The following is an 18,845-nucleotide window of genomic DNA, read 5'->3' as shown; positions in this document are numbered from 1 at the left end:
AAACATTGTTAAAATGTCTATACTGCCTAGAGCAATCTATACTTTTAACGTGATTCCAATCAAAATTCCACCAGTGTTCTTCAACTAGCTGGAACAAATAATCCTAAAATTTGTATGGAATCAGAAGAGACCCTGAATCGCTAAGGAAATGTTGAAAAACAAAAATAAAATGGGGGCATCACTCTACCTGATTTCAAGCTTTACTACAAAGCTGTGATCACCAAGACAGCATGGTACTGGCATAAAAACAGACACATAGACCCGTGGAACAGAGTAGAGAGCCCAGATATGGACCCTCAACTCTATGGTCAAATAATCTTCAACAAAACAGGAAAAAATATACAGTGGAAAAAAGACAGTCTCTTCAATAAATGGTGCTGGGAAAACTGGACAGCTATATGTAGAAGAATGAAACTCGACCATTCTCTTACACCGTACACAAAGATAAACTCAAAATGGATAAAAGACCTCAATGTGAGAGAGGAATCATCAGAATCCTAGAGGAGAACATAGGCAGTAATCTCTTCAATATCAGCCACAGCAATTTCTTTCAAGATATGTCTCCAAAGGCAAAGGAAACAAAAGCGAAGATGAACTTTTGGGACTTCATCAAAATCAAAAGCTTCTGCACAGCCAAGGAAACAGTCAAGAAAACAGAGGCAACCCACGGAATGGGAGAAGATATTTGCAAATGACAGTACAGACAAAGGTTGATATCCAGGATCTAAATTGAACTTCTCCAACTCAACACACACAGAACAGACAATCATATCAAAAATGGGCAAAACATATGGACAGACACTTCTCCAGTGAAGACATACAAATGGCTATCAGACACATGAAAAATGTTCATCATCACTAGCCCTCAGAGAGATTCAAATTAAAACCACATTGAGATATCACCTTACACCAGTTAGAATGGCCAAAAATGGCAAGACAGGAAACAACATGTACTGGAGAGGATGTGGAGAAAGGGGAACCCTCTTCCACTGTTGGTGGAAATGCAAGTTGGTGCAGCCTCTTTGGAGAACAGTGTGGAGATTCCTCAAGAAATTAAAAAGAGAACTTTCCTATGACCCTGCAATTGCATTCCTGGGTATTTACCCAAGATACAGATGTCGTGAAAAGAAGGGCCATCTGTACCCCAATATTTATAGCAGCAATGGCCACGGTCGCCAAACTGTGGAAAGAACAAAGATGCCCTTCAATGGAAAAATGAAGAAAGAAGATGTGGTCCATATACACTATGGAGTATTATGCCTCCATCAGAAAGGATGAATTCCCAACTTTTGTAGCAACATGGACGGGACTGCAAGAGATTATGCTGAGTGAAGTAAGTCAAGCAGATAGAGTCAATTATCATATGGTTTCACTTATTTTTGGAGCATAACAAATAGCATGGGGGAGAAGGGGAGTTAGAGAGGAGAAGGGAGTTGGGGGAAATTGGAAGGGGAGGTGAACCATGAGAGACTATGGACTCTGAAAAACAATCTGAGGGTTTTGAGGGGGCAGGGAGTAGGTGGCCGGGGTACCAGTTGGTATTATAGAGGGCATGGATTGCATGGAGCACTGGGTGTGGTGCAAAAATAATGAATACTGTTATGCTGAAAATAAAAAATTAATTAAAAAAAGAAAAAAAAATCTATTCAGGTCCTCTGTCCATTTTTTAATCAGATGTGTGTGTGTGTGTGTGTGTGTGTGTGTGTTGAGTTGCATGATTTCTTTTTATATTTGGATGTTAACATCTTATCAAATACCTCATTTATAAATGTCTTCTCCCATTCAGTAGATTACCTATTCATATTACTTATAGTTTCCTTTACTGTGCCATTCTGTGGCATACTGTGTTTTTAGTTTAATATCATCCCAATTGTTTATTTTTGCTTTTATTTCTTTTGTATGGAGAGACCTCCAAAAATTATTAATAAGGTTGATTTCTAGGAAATTACTGCTTGTGTTTTTCTTTTAGGAGTTTTATAGTTTTAGTTCTTACCAATTACTAGTAATAAGATTGAAACAGTGATCAAAAATCCCCAACAAAAAAATCGAAGGACCAGATGGCTTCAAAGGTGAATTCTAAGCAAACATTTAAAGGGTAACCAATCCTTCTCAAACTATTAAAAAAAAAAAAAAAACAGAAAAGTAACAAATGCTTCCAAATTCATCATATGAAGCTAGCATTACTCTGCTACCAAAACCAAACAAATGAACTAACAAGAAGAAGAAGAAGAAGAAGAAGAAGAAGAAGAAGAAGAAGAAGAAGAAGAAGAAGAAAAGAAAAGAAAAGAAAAGAAAAGAAAAGAAAAGAAGAGAAAAGAAAAGAGGAAGAAAGAAAGAAAGAAAGGGAAAAAAAAAGAAAAAGAAAATTACAGACCAATATCCCTGATGAACATAGATGAAAATATCATCAAGAAAATATTAACAAACTTAATTAAAAAATACATTAAAAGAATCATTCATCACAAATAAGTGGGATTTATTCCAAGGATATAAGGAAGGTCAATATATGCAAATCAATCAATGTGATATGCCACATTAATAAAATGAAGGATAAAAATCACATTATTATCTCAGTACATAGAGAAAAAGATTTACAAGATTCAACATCCATTCATCATAAAAACTCTCAAGGTAGTGGGCTTAGAGAGGAAACATAACTCAACGTAAATGTTGAAAAAGAACCAAAGCTGGTGGCATCACAATGCCTGGCTTCAAGCTATATTGTAAAGCTGTGATTATCAAAACAACATGGTATTGGCAGAAAAACAGACACATAGATCAATGGAACAGAATTGAGAACCCAGAAATAGATACTGAACACTCATGTCAACTAATTTTGACAAAGCAAGAAAGAATATCCAATGGAGAAAAGGCAGTCTCTTCAATATATGGTTATGGAAAAATAGGACAGCCACCTGTAGGAGAATTAAACTGGAACATTAATTTATACCATACACCAAGATATTATTATACAAGATCCCTCTTGTGTTCCAGACCTTAGAAGCAAAGCTCTCAGTTTCTCCCCACTGAGAGTAATATTCACTTTGGGCTTTTCATAGATGGCTTTTAAATGGTAAGGTGTGTTTACTATTTATACTTCAAAGAATTTTAACCAAGAAAGGACTCTAAATTTTGTCTTTTTTTTTTTTTTTTACATCAGTTCAGAGAATCATATGGTTCTTTTCTTTTATTGATTAATTTTCAAAAGTTGAACCACATTTTCATCCCAGGAATAAATTCCACTTGGTCATGATGAATAATCATTTTAATTTCCTGTTGCATTCTATTGGCTACTATCTTGGTAAGTATTTTGGCATCCATGTTCATCAGGAATATTGGCTTGTAATTCTCCTTTTGGTGGGGTCTTTCTCTGGTTTGGGGATCCAGGTAATACGGGCATCACAGAATGTGTTTGGAAGTTTTCCTTCCATTTCTTTATTTTGAAACAGCTTCAGTAGCACAGGTGTTCTTTCTTTGTATGTTTGGTAGAATTCCCCTGGGAAACCGTCTAGCCCTGGACTTTTGTTTTTAAGAAGTTTTTGATTACTGCTTCAATTTCTTTACTGGGTTTGGTCTGTTCAGATTTTCTATTTCTTCCTGTTTCACTTTTGGTAGTTTATAATTTTCTAGGAATGCATCAATTTCTTCTAGTTGCCTAATATTTTTTTTTCATATAGTTGTTCATAATATGGTCTTAATTTTGTGTGTGTGTGTGTGTATTTCTTCAGTGCTGTCTGTGATCTCTCCTCTTTCATTCATGGTTTTATTTATTTGGGTCTTTTGCCTTTTCTTTTTGACAATTCTGGCCAGAGATTTATTGATATTATTAATTCGGTCAAAAAACTAGCTTCTAGTTTTGTTTATTGGTTCTATGGTTTTTCTGGTTCCTATTTCCTTGATTTCTGCTCTAATCCTTGTTATTTTTCTTTTTCTGCTGGGTTTAGGCCTTATTTGTTATCTTTCCCTCTTTCTTTCTTTCTTTCTTTCTTTCTTTCGTTCTTTCTTTCTCTCTTTCTCTCTCTTTTTTTATTTTTCCCCCAGCTCCTTTAGGTGTAATATTAGGTTGTATATTGAGACTTTTCTATTTTTTTTTTTTAAGAGAGGCTTGTATTGCAATTACTTCTAAGGACTGCTTTTGTTGTATCCCAAATGTTTTGAATAAATGTGTTTGCTTTTATGAATTTCTTAAATTCTTCTTTAATTTTCTGGTTAACTCACTCATTCTTTAGTAGGAGTCTCTTTAACCTCCAATTATTTGAGTTCCTTACAATTTTCTTCTTGTTATTGAGTTCAAGTTTCAAAGCACTGTGGTCTGGAAATATGCAGGAAGTAATCCCAATCTCTTGGTATTGGTTGAGACCTGATTTATAACCCAGTATGTTATCTATTCTGGAAAAAGTTCCATGTCCACTTGAGAAGAATGAGTATTCTGTTGTTTTGAATGGAATATATATATATATATATATATCCAAAGTCCATCTTGTCCAGTGTGTCATTCAAAGCCCTTGATTCCTTCTTTCATCTTCTTAGATCTGTGCATTTCTGTAAATGGGGTGTTGAAATCCCCTACATTTAATGTATTATTATCAGTGTGTTTCTTTACTTTGGTTATTATTTATATCATTGGTTACTCCTATGATGGGGACATAGATATTTACAATTGCTGGATCATCTTGTTGGGTAGAACCTTTAAGCATGATATAGCATCCCTCTTAATCTCTTACTTTGATTAAAATCTCACCTGTCTGATATGAGGATTGCTATTCCAGCTTTCTTCAGAATTCCATTAGCATGGTAAGTGGTTCTCCACCCCCTCAATTTCAATCTGCAGGTGACTTTAAGCCCTAAGTGGGTCTCTTATAGACAGCATATGGATGGGTCTTGCTTTTGTATATGATCTGATACCCTATGTCTTTTTTTTAAAAGATTTTATTTATTTTGACAGACAGAAATCACAGGTAGGCAGAGAGGCAGAGAGAGAGGAAAGGAAGCAGGCTCCCTGCTGAGCAGCGAGCCTGATGCGGGGCTGGATCCCCGGACCCTGGGATCATGACCCGAGCCGAAGGCAGAGGCTTTAACCCACTGAGCCACCCAGGTGCCCCTACCCTGTGTCTTTTGATTGGAGCATTTAGCCCATTTACATCCAGGGTAACTATGAAACTTGAGTGTTGTTTTATTATCTGTAAAATCCCTGTTTCTTTGGATTGTCTCTGTTTCTTCCTGGTCTATGCTACTCTTGGGTTCTCTCTTCTGTTACAGATCTCCTTAATATTTCTTGCAGGGCTGGACATATTCTTTCAGTTTCTGTCTGTCCTGGAAGCTCTTTAGCTCCTATTCTGAATGAAAGCTGTGATAAAGTACTCTTGGCTGCATGTTCTTCTCATTTAGTATCCTGAAGATATTATGCCAGCCCTTTCTGGACTGCCAGGTCTCTGTGGATAGGTCTGATGTTAGTCTGATATTCCTCTCTAAATAGGTTAGGAGCTTCTTGTGTCAAATTTATTTCAGGCTTTTCTCTTTGTCTCTGAAATTTGCAAACTTTATTATTATAGGTCAGGGAGGAGTCCTCTCTACCTCTTGGACATGAATGCTTGTTTCCTTCCCTAGATTAGGAAAGTTCTCAACTATGATTTGATCAAATATACCTTCTGGCCCTGTTTCTCTCTTCACATCAGGCACACCAATAATTCTATTTGTACATTTTATGGCATCACTAATTTCTCAAGGCCTCTCTTCATGGGCAATTAGTTGTTTTTCTCTCTTTTCCTTCATTTCCTTTCTTTCCATCAGCCTGTCTTCTTTTATGCTTCAGAGGATCCAATTTAGACTGCATCTCAGTTATAGCATTTTAAATTTCAACCTAATTAGATCCTTTTACATCACTAAGAGATTTTCTAGTGTCTTTTATGCTTTTTTGAAGCCCAGCTATTAACTTTATAATTGTTATTCTGAATTCCCTTTCTGGCATCTTACTTATATCCATATTGATTAGATCTGTGGCAGAGAACATTACCTCTGGTTCTTTCTTTCTTTGTGAATTCCTCCTTTTAATTATTTTCTAGAGAAGAATGGATGAGTGAGTGAGCAGAATCAAAAATATCAAACATGATCAAAGCAAAATACACAGTAGAAAAATCAGAAAGTTCAGAAACTAAAACAGAAAAGTGAACAACAAAAACAAAAACAGAAAGGGAGGGGAAAGGGGAGAGAGTATAATCTCACAGGGTGGGAAAAACAGGGTGATCCACTTGACCCTGATTGTATTTTGTCCTGTGTGTTAAAAGACACTAAAATGGCAATGAAAACAAAACTTACATGTATACAAAAAATAAAATATATTGAATGAAAGGAGATCAAAAATGAAGCATTTATCTATAAAATGTAGATGTAAAAAATAAAATATAAAAAAGACTTAAAAACAAAGATTTGATAAAATAAGAAACTAGTTAATAAGAGAAAAAAAGAAATGGAAAATTTTAAACGTAAAGACAATTGAATCATGAGAAAAAACCGTGAATTCTTTATACTATTTTTCTCTTAACACTGGAGTTTTACAGTCTTGTGGTATCCATAATCTTGTTGTGCATCTGTTCTTCCAGTTAACCTTCTGGAGGAGAGGCCTGCTGTGCTTCTTCTTAGGTGTCTTTGCCTGGGCAGAGTTGCACCACCCCTTTCCAGGTGGCTAGGATCTCTGTAAGCTGGTCCTCTGTGTGGTTTTGTTTCCTGAAAGCTTTCTATGCCTTTTTAGAAGATCCAAATAAAAATGGCTGTGGCCCAAAGTCCTCCCTCTTTAGTAAACCCTCTGGGAGTAATGGTCTTCACTTCTGTGTATGCCAAACTCCACAGAATTCTGCAGTGTGTGCCCACAGCAATCGCCTTAGCAGGAAGTCCAAGCTCTTTGTAAGATCCTGGCATAGAGAGCAGTTGGGAAACAAAGCATGGATTCCCTCTGCTCCTCCCAGGGATGATGAGCAGTCCCTGTGTTACAGTTAGTTGCATGGTGCCTAGACCAAGAGTGGTCAGCCGATTGGTCTGGCTCAAAGTTTATGGTTGACTGAGCTGAGTTCCCCCTCCTGGGCTCACTGATCATAACAAGTTTCCTACTCCACTGCTTAGGAATTCTACCAGTGCAGGCACCACCATCAGTTTTGTGATTCCTGGGATCCTGAGACCACATTGACCCATCTAGATTTCTGCCTATTTCATCCCCTGAGCCCCTTTCAGGCAGAGATGTCTCTCAGTGGAGCAGATTTCTTTCTTTCTTTCTTTCTTTCTTTCTTTTTCTTTCTTTCTTTCTTTTAATTTCTTTTCTGCATAACAGTATTTATTGTTTTTGCACCACACCCAGTGCTCCATGCAATTCGTGCCCTCCTTAATACCCACCACCTGGCTCCCCCAACCTCCCATTCCCCGCCCCTTCAAACCCCTCAGATTGTTTTTCAGAGTCCATAGTCTCTCATGGTTCACCTCCCCTTCCATTTTCCCCCAACTCCCTTCTCCTCTCTAACTCCCCATGTCCTCCATGCTATTCATTATGCTCTACAAATAAGTGAAACCATATGATAATTGACTCTCTCTGCTTGACTTATTTCACTCAACATTATCTCTTCCAGTCCCGTCCATGTTGCTATACAAGTTGGGTATTTCACCCTTTCTGATGGAGGCATAATACTCCCTGTGGAGTATTATAATACTCCCTATGTATATGGACCACATCTTCCTTCTTCATTTGTCCGTTGAAGGGCATCTTGGTTTTTTCCACAGTTTGGTGACCGTGGCCATTGCTCCTATAAACATTGGGGTACAGATGGCCCTTCTTTTCATTACATCTGTATCTTTGGGGTGCAATTGTGCAATAGTGCAATTGCAGGGTCATAGGGAAGCTCTATTTTTAATTTCTTTTTTTTTAAAGATTTTTTATTTATTTATTTGAGAGAGAGATAGTGAGAGAGAGCATGAGCAAGGAGAAGGTCAGAGAGAGAAGCAGACTCCCCGTGGAGCTGGAAGCCTGATGTGGGACTCGATCCCGGAACTCCAGGATCATGACCTGAGCCGAAGGCAGTCGTCCAACCAACTGAGCCACCCAGGCGTCCCTCTATTTTTAATTTCTTGAGGAATCTCCACATTGTTCTCCAAATGGGCTGCACCAACTTGCATTCCACCAACAGTGGAAGAGGGTTCCCCTTTCTCCACATCCTCTCCAACACACATTGCTTCCTGACTTGCTAATTTTGGCCATTCTAACTGGTGTAAGGTGATATCTCAATGTGGTTTTAATTTGAATCTCCCTAATTGCTAGTGATGATGAACATTTTTTCATGTGTCTGATAGCCATTTGTATGTCTTGATTGGAGAAGTGTCTGTTCATATCTTCTGCCCATTTTTTGATATGATTATCTGTTTTGTGTGTGTTGAGTTTGAGAAGTTCTAATGGTTCTGATCTCACTTTCTTGTAGCAAGCTTATGGACGCTCTTTTCCCCCTCCATTTATCTTCCGATATCTCCCCTCAGATTCCTTTCTCCACACCTCCTACCTTGGAAAAAGTGGTTGCTTTACAACTTGTAGAGTTCCAGATTTATTTATTTATTTATTTATTTTAAATTACGTCTCAGGCTGAATTCATGGATGTTCCAAATGGTGATTGTTATCTAGCTAAATTCAAGGGACCATACGAAATGAGGTCCCAATTTTTCTGTTATCTTGCCTCCTCCTTTAAAGTTTACAGAAGTCTTAGTAAGCAAATATCATCTAACTTTTATATATGAGGAAACAAAGATCAGAAAGAGAAAAGGACTTAAAAATTATCTTTTAGGACACTGAATAATGGAGTTGTATTCTAAAATCCATCTTGGTTTTTTTTTTTTTCTTTTTTCATGAATGTTTTCTAGAAGTACTATTATATAAAGGTATTTTTGTGGAAAAGTTAACATTCATGCTATCCTACACATTAAAGCTCTTAATACTTTTCAAGCGAGCTTTTAGATTTGATATTTAATTTAGTATTTTAATAGTCTCATGAAATTGGTAGGGGTAAAATTATACCCATTTTATAGAAGTTGATGATGGAGATACCTATTTTGACTAAATTTTTGCATTTTACTAACTAAATTAAGTTATTGTGTATAGGGGTGTAGTGTCATGAGATTGCTGGATGAAAGCTTTAAAAAAAACAAAGACAACTACTTTCACTTATCTACATTTTACTGAGTAAATGCTTTAAGCAAGATTTTTTTTTAATTAGAAAAAACTTGTACTCTCTGACAGTCTTTCTGAATAATTTTCATTTTAATTTTTCTTAAATCATAATGCTTGAATCAGTTTTTTTTTTTTTTAAATTGGTTTCAAAATGAACATCAGGAAAAACTATATACATACATCCATAAATTCTTTTAAATAAAATAAATGAATTTTAAAATATTTAAAATAGACAATAAACTATAGAATGGCAACAACTTATGAATTAGACAATTAGTTAAAAAGCTGTTACCTATTTTTTAACTGTTAACTGTTTAACTGTTTAGTTAATAAAATTTACACTTGCCCTTATACTTTTTCTCTGGCTTTGTCAACCTCAGTATTTTTTTAACTATCTACTCAACTATGTACTAGACAGAAAAATCAAGCAGCGTGCCAGTTCTATGGGGACATTGTCAACAGCATAACTGAGCCATGTCAGACAAGGACTGAGTGTGTACATGTAGAGTGCATTTTATAGCCATGTCCTTCAAAATATATGTAGTGTCCTTGAAAACAGAAAATCAGAGTGATGAAATAGGAGAGTTCAAAAAGAACTTGGAAATCACTGACACTGTTCCTTTTGCTAGGTAAAATTATACTAAAACTATCTGGAATTATTTCAAAGAAAGTTATTTGTCTTTCATTGTCTTTCTGTTTTATACTAATCAGAATTTGTTCATTTTTAATCCTGAAGTTATTTTATACTTCAACTGTTGGTTACAATCATCAAAATTCCTTGTTCACTGAGTTGCCTCATATATTTTGCCTACATTCAATTCTTCGCCCCATTTAAATTATGTATTCCAATTGCTCCTTATGTTACCAAGATGTTATCCCTTTAAATGTCCCAGACCATGTGAAAGTATGACTGTATTTCAGTTTGCTGTCTTTGATGCATTTCAAATTAATTTTAAGTCACCTTACTTAAAGATTATGGCCAAAAGGGAAAATAAAAGAACAATCTCATAATCTCAAAACAATCTCATAAGAGCTGTTAGAACATTAATTCTTTCCAATCTATGGTCACTAAAAGTTCAACTGAGATAACAGAGAACACGCTTCTTAGGAAGATATGAAAACAATTCAGAGCCGAGTGTTTTCACACAAATAATATAAAAATCTAATTCCTAAAAAGGTAAAATGTTGCCCAGCCTTCGCTATAACTCATAAAAGCTTTTAGAGATTTCCCATTTACACTTTTATCTTCCTGCCAACCCTGTGTATATATGCATATACATAGTAACTTGAACAGATTCACTTTGTCCTTCTTCCAAAGAAACATTTTAGTAACATAGGTGTTGCTAATTTTAGGATTAGGAGGTGGGGCCCCCTAACTACTAACAAACATGGTGGTTTCATGCTTTGGAAATCATTAGCTATCAATATACCATGAATTATGTAACAGAGAGAGCTTCTAGTAAAAATCTCACAATTTTAATGCTGCTAGAATTAGAAACCATTTCTATCAACTGAGAAAAATTAAATCCTGATAGAGAGAGTGATAAACAGGAACAGCATGCTAGAATATAAAACATTTGCATGTATGTCTGAAGTAAAAGATAGTTAGATGCATATTACTAACCTAATATACTATAGCATTTATCATGATATTCTTGCTATTAGGCTTGCTGCACTTAGAGAACCTGTGGAGATCTATTGTAATTACAAACAGAGAAGGTTCTAACTAAGCAGTGATAAACATATTAGTGAAAAGGATCTCATAAGTTGGATGATCTTTTTTTTAATTGACTCTTAATATTTTAATACTTTAAAAGGAATATTAGGAGTGACATCAGCAAGACAGTCAAATAGGAAGACCTGGATCATTGCTCCTCCCATGAATAAACCAATTAAGCAACATTCATGGACAAATTTCCTTTTTGAAAGGAAAAGGAAAAACCGAGAAACCAAATGAAAGATTCCCACACTCTAAGTCACCATGAAACCACTCACAAAACAGATTCTGTTTTCAAAGACACTGGGATACACTTTTACAGGATTCCTGTATCCTAGCATTGTGTCATACAGAAAACAAACAAACAAATAAAAACATACCTGGTTCCCATCTTTTAGGTTTCCAGATCTAGTGAGCCAACTTTTCCAACAGGTCTTTCCAGAAAACTGACCTTTTCCTGTCAAATCCTGGAGCTCAGATGGATCCACCATAGTTCAGCAGCCTGGAATAGAATGGAGATAGCACTTTGGGCTCAAACACTATAACTCCCTCCTCTCTAGTATAGATTTAATAGAAGAAAAACTCCAGATCTTAGCTTCCCCCAGAAAGAGAAATAGTAGAATGAACTAAAAATCAATAAGAGGAAGAAAAGAGATACTGAAAAAAAAAAAAAAAAAGATAATCAGTAACCTATTCTTGAACAACAGAGCAAAGAGAAAATATAAAAGAAATGAGAAAATAAACCGAGACAAGCGAAATTAAAAATACAACATACCATAACTTGCAGAATGCAGCAAAAGTAGTACTAGCAGGGAAATTCATAGTGAAAAACTTATTTAAGAAAAAAAAATTCAAATAAAACCTCATAAAATTAAAAAAAGAAAAAGAACAAACCATGCCCAAATTTAGCAGGAGGAAGAAAATAAAGATTAAAGCAAAAATAAACAAAATAGAAATAAAATTAATAGAAAAAGTCAATGAAACTAGGAATTTAAAAAAAAATCATAGAATTGTCAAAGACTCAGCTAGACTAAGAATAAAAGAGAAGGCACAGATAAAAATTTGAGATAAAAGAATAAATATTACAATCGTTGTCATAGAAATAGTAAAGACCATAAAACACTGCTATGAACAATTATATCCCAATAAATTGGAAAACCTAGAAGAAATAGATAAATTCCTAGAAACAAACAGTCAATCAAAGCTAAATCATGCAGAAATAGAAGTCTAAACAGACCCATAGCAAATATAGAGATTGAATCAGTAAAGTCCTGGACCAGATGGCTTCACTAGTAATTTTTACAAAATATTTAAATAAAAATTAACATTAATCCTTCTTAACCTTTTCTTTTTCCAAATTTTTATTTAAATTCCAGTTAGTTAACATACAATGTAATATGAGTTTCAGGTATAGAATTTAGTGATTCAACGCTTACAAACAACCCTGGGTGCTCACTACAAGTAACCACTTAATTCCCATCACCTGTTTAAACCATCCACATACCCATCTTCCCTCAGTTTGTTTCTTAAAGTTTTAAGAGTCTGTTTCTTGTTTTGTTTTGTTTTTTCTGTCTCCTCCACCCCATGTCGGTTTGTTTTGTTTCTTAAATTCCATGTATGAGTGAAATCATATGGTATTGGTCTTTCTCTGAATTATTTCCCTTCACATAATACTCCAGCTCCATTCACATCCTTGCAAATGACAAGATTGCTTTCATTTTCATGGCTGAATAATATTATATATATATATATATATATATATATATATATATATATATATAGCTAATAGTATATTAGCTATATATGCATGCATACTACAATCTCTTTATCCATTTATCAGTCAATGCACATTTGGTCTCTTTCCATAATTTGGCTATTGCTGATAATGATGCCATAAACATTAAGGCATCAGTATTTTTTTATTCTTTGGGTAAATGCCCAGTACTGCAATTGCTGAATCATAGGGTAGTTCTATTGTAAACTTTTTGAGGAAATTTCATACTGTTTTCTAGAGTGGCGGCCCCAGTTTGCATTCCAACCAAGAGTGTAAGACAGTTCTCCCTTTCTCCACATCCTGGACAAATACCTGTTGGTTCCTGTGTTGTTAATTTTAGCCATTCTGACAGGTGTGAATTGATACCTCACTATGGTTTTGACTTGTATTTCCCTCATGATGAGTAATGTTGAGAATCTTTTCATGTGTCTATTGGCAATCTGGGTGTCTTCTTTGAAAAAATATCTTTTTATGTCTTCTGCTTATTTTTCACTGGATTATTTGTTTTGGGGGTGTTGAGATTTATATAAATTCTTTATATATTTTCAATACTATCCTTTTAACAAATGTATTATTTGCAAATATCTTCTCCCATTCTGAAGGTTTCCCTTTAGTTTTGTTGATTGTCTCCTGCACTGTGCAAAAGGGTTTTATCTTTATAAAGTCTCAATAGTTTATTTTTGCTTTGATTTCCCTTGTCTCAGGAGTCACATCTAGGAAGAAAGTGCTGCAGCCTAGGTCAATGAGGTTACTGCCTGTGTTCTCTTCTATGATTTTGATAGTTTCTTGTCTTACATTTAGGTCTACCAACTATTTTGAGTTTATTTTTATATATGGTGTAAAAAAGTGGTCCAGTTTCATTCTTTCTCATGTTGCTGTCCAGTTTTATGAACACCATTTGTTGGAGAGATTGTTTTTTTCCCAATGGATATTTTTTCCTGCTTTGTTAAAGATTAGTTGACGATATAGTTGCAGGTTCATTGCTGGGTCTTTTGTTCTGTTCTATTGATCTATGTGCCTGCTTTTGCCTGTACCCTACTCTCTTGATCATACCACTTTGCAATGTAACTTGAAGTCTGGAATTGTGATGCCTCCATATTTACTATTAGCTATTATATGATTTCAGCTATGAAAATTTCTGCCTCTACTGAGCATCAAACATGGTACTTTTCTAGCTCCTCTAGTTTTCCAGAGCAAAACTAATAGCCAAGAAAAAACATGACAAAATGTTTTCTTAATACATGTCAACTGTTAGTTTAGGTTATATCCTCTACTTATATTATAATTAAGGAATTTGATTATGAAACTATAGCTATCTATATCTAAATCTGCTGATGGATTTTCCCCCGAGAACACAGGTTTATGAGGTTAAAGTTGAATGATCACCATATAAGCAAAATGAATTTCTGTAATATTCTACTCAAAGTTCTACAACCAGTAATAGTCATAATACCAAATATTTGAATGTTTACTGTACTCTGGAAACTTTTTAGCATGGTTTATATGATTTCATTTAATTTCCTTAATAAGCTTGTGTAGATGGTATGGTTATTATTCCCATTTTGTAGAGGAGGGAACTGATTCACAAAGGAATTAAATAGATTGCTCATGGCCACAGAAGTTGAATGTAGTAGAGCTAAATACGTACCAAGCAGTTTGGTTCCAGAGCCCATTGTATTCTAGTTTCTCATTGGAGGGCTTTAAGAATGTATCTATTGATAGAGGCTAAGGTTTTATGACATTATGTCACAATTATTTCTCATTTTCTAGTATTTTTTTTAATTTTCCAATTTTTTAAAATGTCCTACTATGTTTAAGACCCTAATCAACTATGCCATGGAACTTTATTTTTGCCAAAATCATCCTTTCTCAAATGTCTACTAGAAAGACTTCAGAGTAACTGTTTCACCATGTAATTAAAAATGGTGACCCACTTTGACTTCTATTTGTAAATTACTTCAATTTTGAAGAGAAACCAAATGGCTTAAACCAACAGATTTTCAAGCTTAACTGTAAGGCTCTGTTCTCTAAACTCAATATATTCACAATATTTTCTTACATTAAATAATATTACACAGATTACAAAAAATATAATAAGGAGAAACTCCATATTTATATAGATATATTTATATTTATTTTTCTATAGTTGTATTTAGATATAATAGCATGATCATAAATCAGTATATTAACAATGTTACTTATAATGGTACAAATGTTTTCTTTGTAGCAATGACATACATCTGATGAAAAAACAAGACTCCTGTCTTAACTCACACATTTATAAAAAAAAATCACAAGACAAAGTTTGATCTAACATACCCCATTCATCAAATTTTTACTCTATTTTATGTTAATGCATTTTGAGAGGTGGCAAGCTTTTCTTTGACATTATGATCTTATTCTCAGAAATGTTCATGGACATAGAGCTGACATTCTATGAGATGCATGTGCTGGAGACTATAACTATAGAAAGACCATCTGACTTCAACCCAGGCCACAAATTGATGGCAAACTAGTTTATCACTCCATCTGCATGAGTCAGTTAAGATGAGAATGCCAATTTTAGCAGATGTGTGTTTTCTGTTTTTGTAATATAATGTGAATACGAATGATGATTTTCACAAATTAATCCCATCATCAATCTAAACTGAGCTTCCTTACTGTTGAAAATGTTTTGCTGCCTGCATAAATGGACACTGCTTTTGGAATGAATTTTATAGCAACCAGATCAGAGTGAAGTAGGTCAAGTCGCCAAGGTGAATAAGAACTTATGGTAAATTAGTAAATTATATGAAATGATTAGTTAGGGATTGAATATTTAAAAATTATTTCAAAAGTAATATAGCAAAGAAATCACATTGTTACTAAATATTTTAAGTGTAATTATCAATTTTAAAATTAAAAATAATAGGGAGAAATAAAATAATCTGGAAATTTATGAATAACCTATTTTATAAGCAGTGAACAGACACTGTGTAGCTTCAAGAAGTTTAAAATAGAGATTGACATATAAAACAGCTTTATATAAAACAACTAGAAAACAAATAGATCAATATAATTACATCTTCATTCAGGATTAGAAAAAGACCATTGTAGTCTACAATCCACCTGATAAACCTTCCAGGAGAAACTAAATGCTGATTAACCTCTTGAAAAATACAGGATTTAAATAAAACCAGTAGTGAGTAATGTGATAATGAATAAATAGATTTTGTATATGAGAAGGTGATATAACAAAATGGTAAGGCATAATGCTGTTGTAAGGGAGGAACTCCTGGCATTTAAGAATATTTAATAAGATTAACTTAGTGCCAGAAACAAGCTGATTTGGAATAGGGGGATGAGAAACTTGAGAAATTCATTCACTGTTAAGAACCTAAGTGTGATGACAGCAGCTGAAGTAGGGATAAAATATTTAATCCTAGCATAAAGAAGTATCAGCAGGACATCATATATTGATTTTCTATGAGAGTTCAAAGAGAAGATAGTCAATAGACAATTCCCAAGTCAGTTTAGTAAAGTGCATGAGGAATAGAGATGTTAGTGGATGTGGAGAGATGACAGATTTATTTTTTATACAAGTTTCTTTTGAGAATAAAGTTGGTTATTAAAGTAAGCATATTATGCATCTGGTCTTTACAATTCTCCATGCAAGTGCAAGCTCCTCAAAGCCAAGTCATATGTTTTATGTTTCTTCTGTAACCATCACAGTGTATGTTCACTAAATATTTAGTGGTGTTGTAAGAACTGAAAATATTGGAAGAAAACTTAAATAAAAGTTCAAGAATGATAATATAGATAAATTTTTCATCATAAGCATAAAAGGGAGTTGAAAGCATGAAACTTGATCTTCATAAAGAAGATCTAGGGAAGAATGAAAAAGACTGAGGCTACAACATTGGAAGAACACAATGTGAGAATTAAGTTGAGTTAGAAAGAAATGGGTCCTGTCTTAGAGGTGGAGGGAAGCATGGAAGTTATCATTGATGTCTGCTTGAAAGGACTGCATATAAAAACTCAAAAAGACCTTTGACATTGAATGGAAGAATATTAATTTTGGTTAAATGGAGTGACAGCAAATCAGTTTTTTTTTTTTTAAAGATTTTATTTATTTATTTGACAGAGAGAAATCACAAGTAGGCAGAGAGGCAGAGAGAGAGAAGAGGAAGCAGGCTCCCTGCTGAGCAGAGAGCCCGATGCGGGACTCGATCCCAGGACCCTGAGATCATGACCTGAGCCGAAGGCAGCGGCCTAACCCACTGAGCCACCCAGGCGCTCCAGCAAATCAGTTTTTAAGAAGTGTGGCCCCAGAGAGATAAAATTGCTGATGGAAGGGACAGGGTATTAGAATGTACTGGTTTAACTGCATTAGGTCTAAGCTGGCCTTTCTTTTAGAATTTTTACTACCAAGACAAGTCAATGTAACTAATTACAGGGTTTGTGTAAAATGTGTGTCAACTTCTCAGAGTTCCTGCAATTTGCATAACATAACCTGAATAAAGACCAAATATTCATGGTTGAGGTAGGATTCCACCAAATGGTGTATAGCATAAAAATTATTTCCTCTCACTCTTGGAAAATATAAAGGCACATTTGAATTTATGACTATCCAACACTCCTTCTTTGATTTTAATTGTGTCACCTAAAAACAACTAGATATTAAATAAAGAATTGAAACTTTCTGAAAAATAAATTATAAAAAGTTGTACACTGCTAAGTTATCATTAGTGGTGATGGTAGTGGTAGTAGTATTAGTAGTAGCAGGTATAATAGTCACATTAACAGTAGGACCTTGGCAGTGTCAGCAATGTCAGTATCACTGATTATCCATTGTGGTTTAGAGCATTCTGTGTCAATCCACACCCATAGGACCCTTAAAATAATGTGGCTGCCTTGTGGTGTTACTAAGTTTTATAAATTATATTAATCTTTCCATAGGAATGCTGACTGAATAATACTAATACTAATACTAATACTAATACTAATACTAAATAATGCCTATATAGGTATTTTTTCCTGACTGACAGTAAACAGTGAGATGGAGTGATAAATGCAAGCATCAGAAAGTCCATTTATTAAATATATCTCTTTCTAAAATGTCAATATTTATTTGAGTTAACAAATTCTTCTGGAACATTTCAGAATCCCATAGGATTAACCTACCTCTACTCACATCTTTAATTCATATGAAAGTGATAGCTGTATTGAATCCAAATTTGGATTACATGGAAAAGGAAGAAGTAGGAAGAAAGAGGACGAAAAAGAAGGGAAAGAGTGGAAACAACTCCTAGCAGAGGTCTAACGTGATTTGTCCTGCCCTACCACAGAAAGTACACTTTTAATCTTAGAAACCTCTAGAAAAGCATTTTACAATGAGCTTAAATCCATGCTCCTTTTTTATATCCACAAAAAAACTCAGATACCCAAGATTTTGTGAAATTTTCCTTGGCTGGAAGGGGAGGGGAAACTAGTCATACTCCCCTCCAATCACAGTTCTCACCAACCAAGTAAACTTTGTATAATTTTACATTCTGTATTTGTTTTATGAAAATAACAGTTTGAAGAAAATTTATAAACATCTACACTTGGGATGACAGCTCTTCTAGTTGTATCAAACCCCCTGCCTCCCCAAAAAAGAAAAAAAGTGAAGAGTAATGTAATTGGCTGGATAAAGGTGATAAAGACAGGCACGGGGAAACATCTGGAAAATGTCTGCTGGGTATTCACAGGCCCACTCCTTTTGAGGACTGGGCTTGAACTCTTTCTTGCTATTGAGGTTTACAATCTTGAAGCAATACAAATTCAACATCTACTTATGTATTCCCAGACGGTAAATAGGTAAGAACAGTGTTTATGATATTGATTTCCTTAGAAACTGAATAGATAGTTCTGCAAATACACACATACACACATACACGCAATGTTTATTACTCTCTCTATATATATAATTTTTATATATTTATATAAAATTTATTTATATATTTTAAAGTCATTTTATTTTAAGTTTATTATATATTCATTTCATATATTATGTGAATAAACATATATTTATATGTTTATTTTTAAAGTTTTTTATAGTTATATAAAAGTTATTACATATATAAATATATGTGTGTGTGTATATATATATGTATATATATGTATATATCTGTATTCTC

Source organism: Mustela lutreola, chromosome 8 (genome assembly GCF_030435805.1).
Source record: "Mustela lutreola isolate mMusLut2 chromosome 8, mMusLut2.pri, whole genome shotgun sequence".
Classification (NCBI taxonomy): Eukaryota; Metazoa; Chordata; class Mammalia; order Carnivora; family Mustelidae; genus Mustela; species Mustela lutreola.
Note: the sequence above shows the minus strand (reverse complement) of the source record.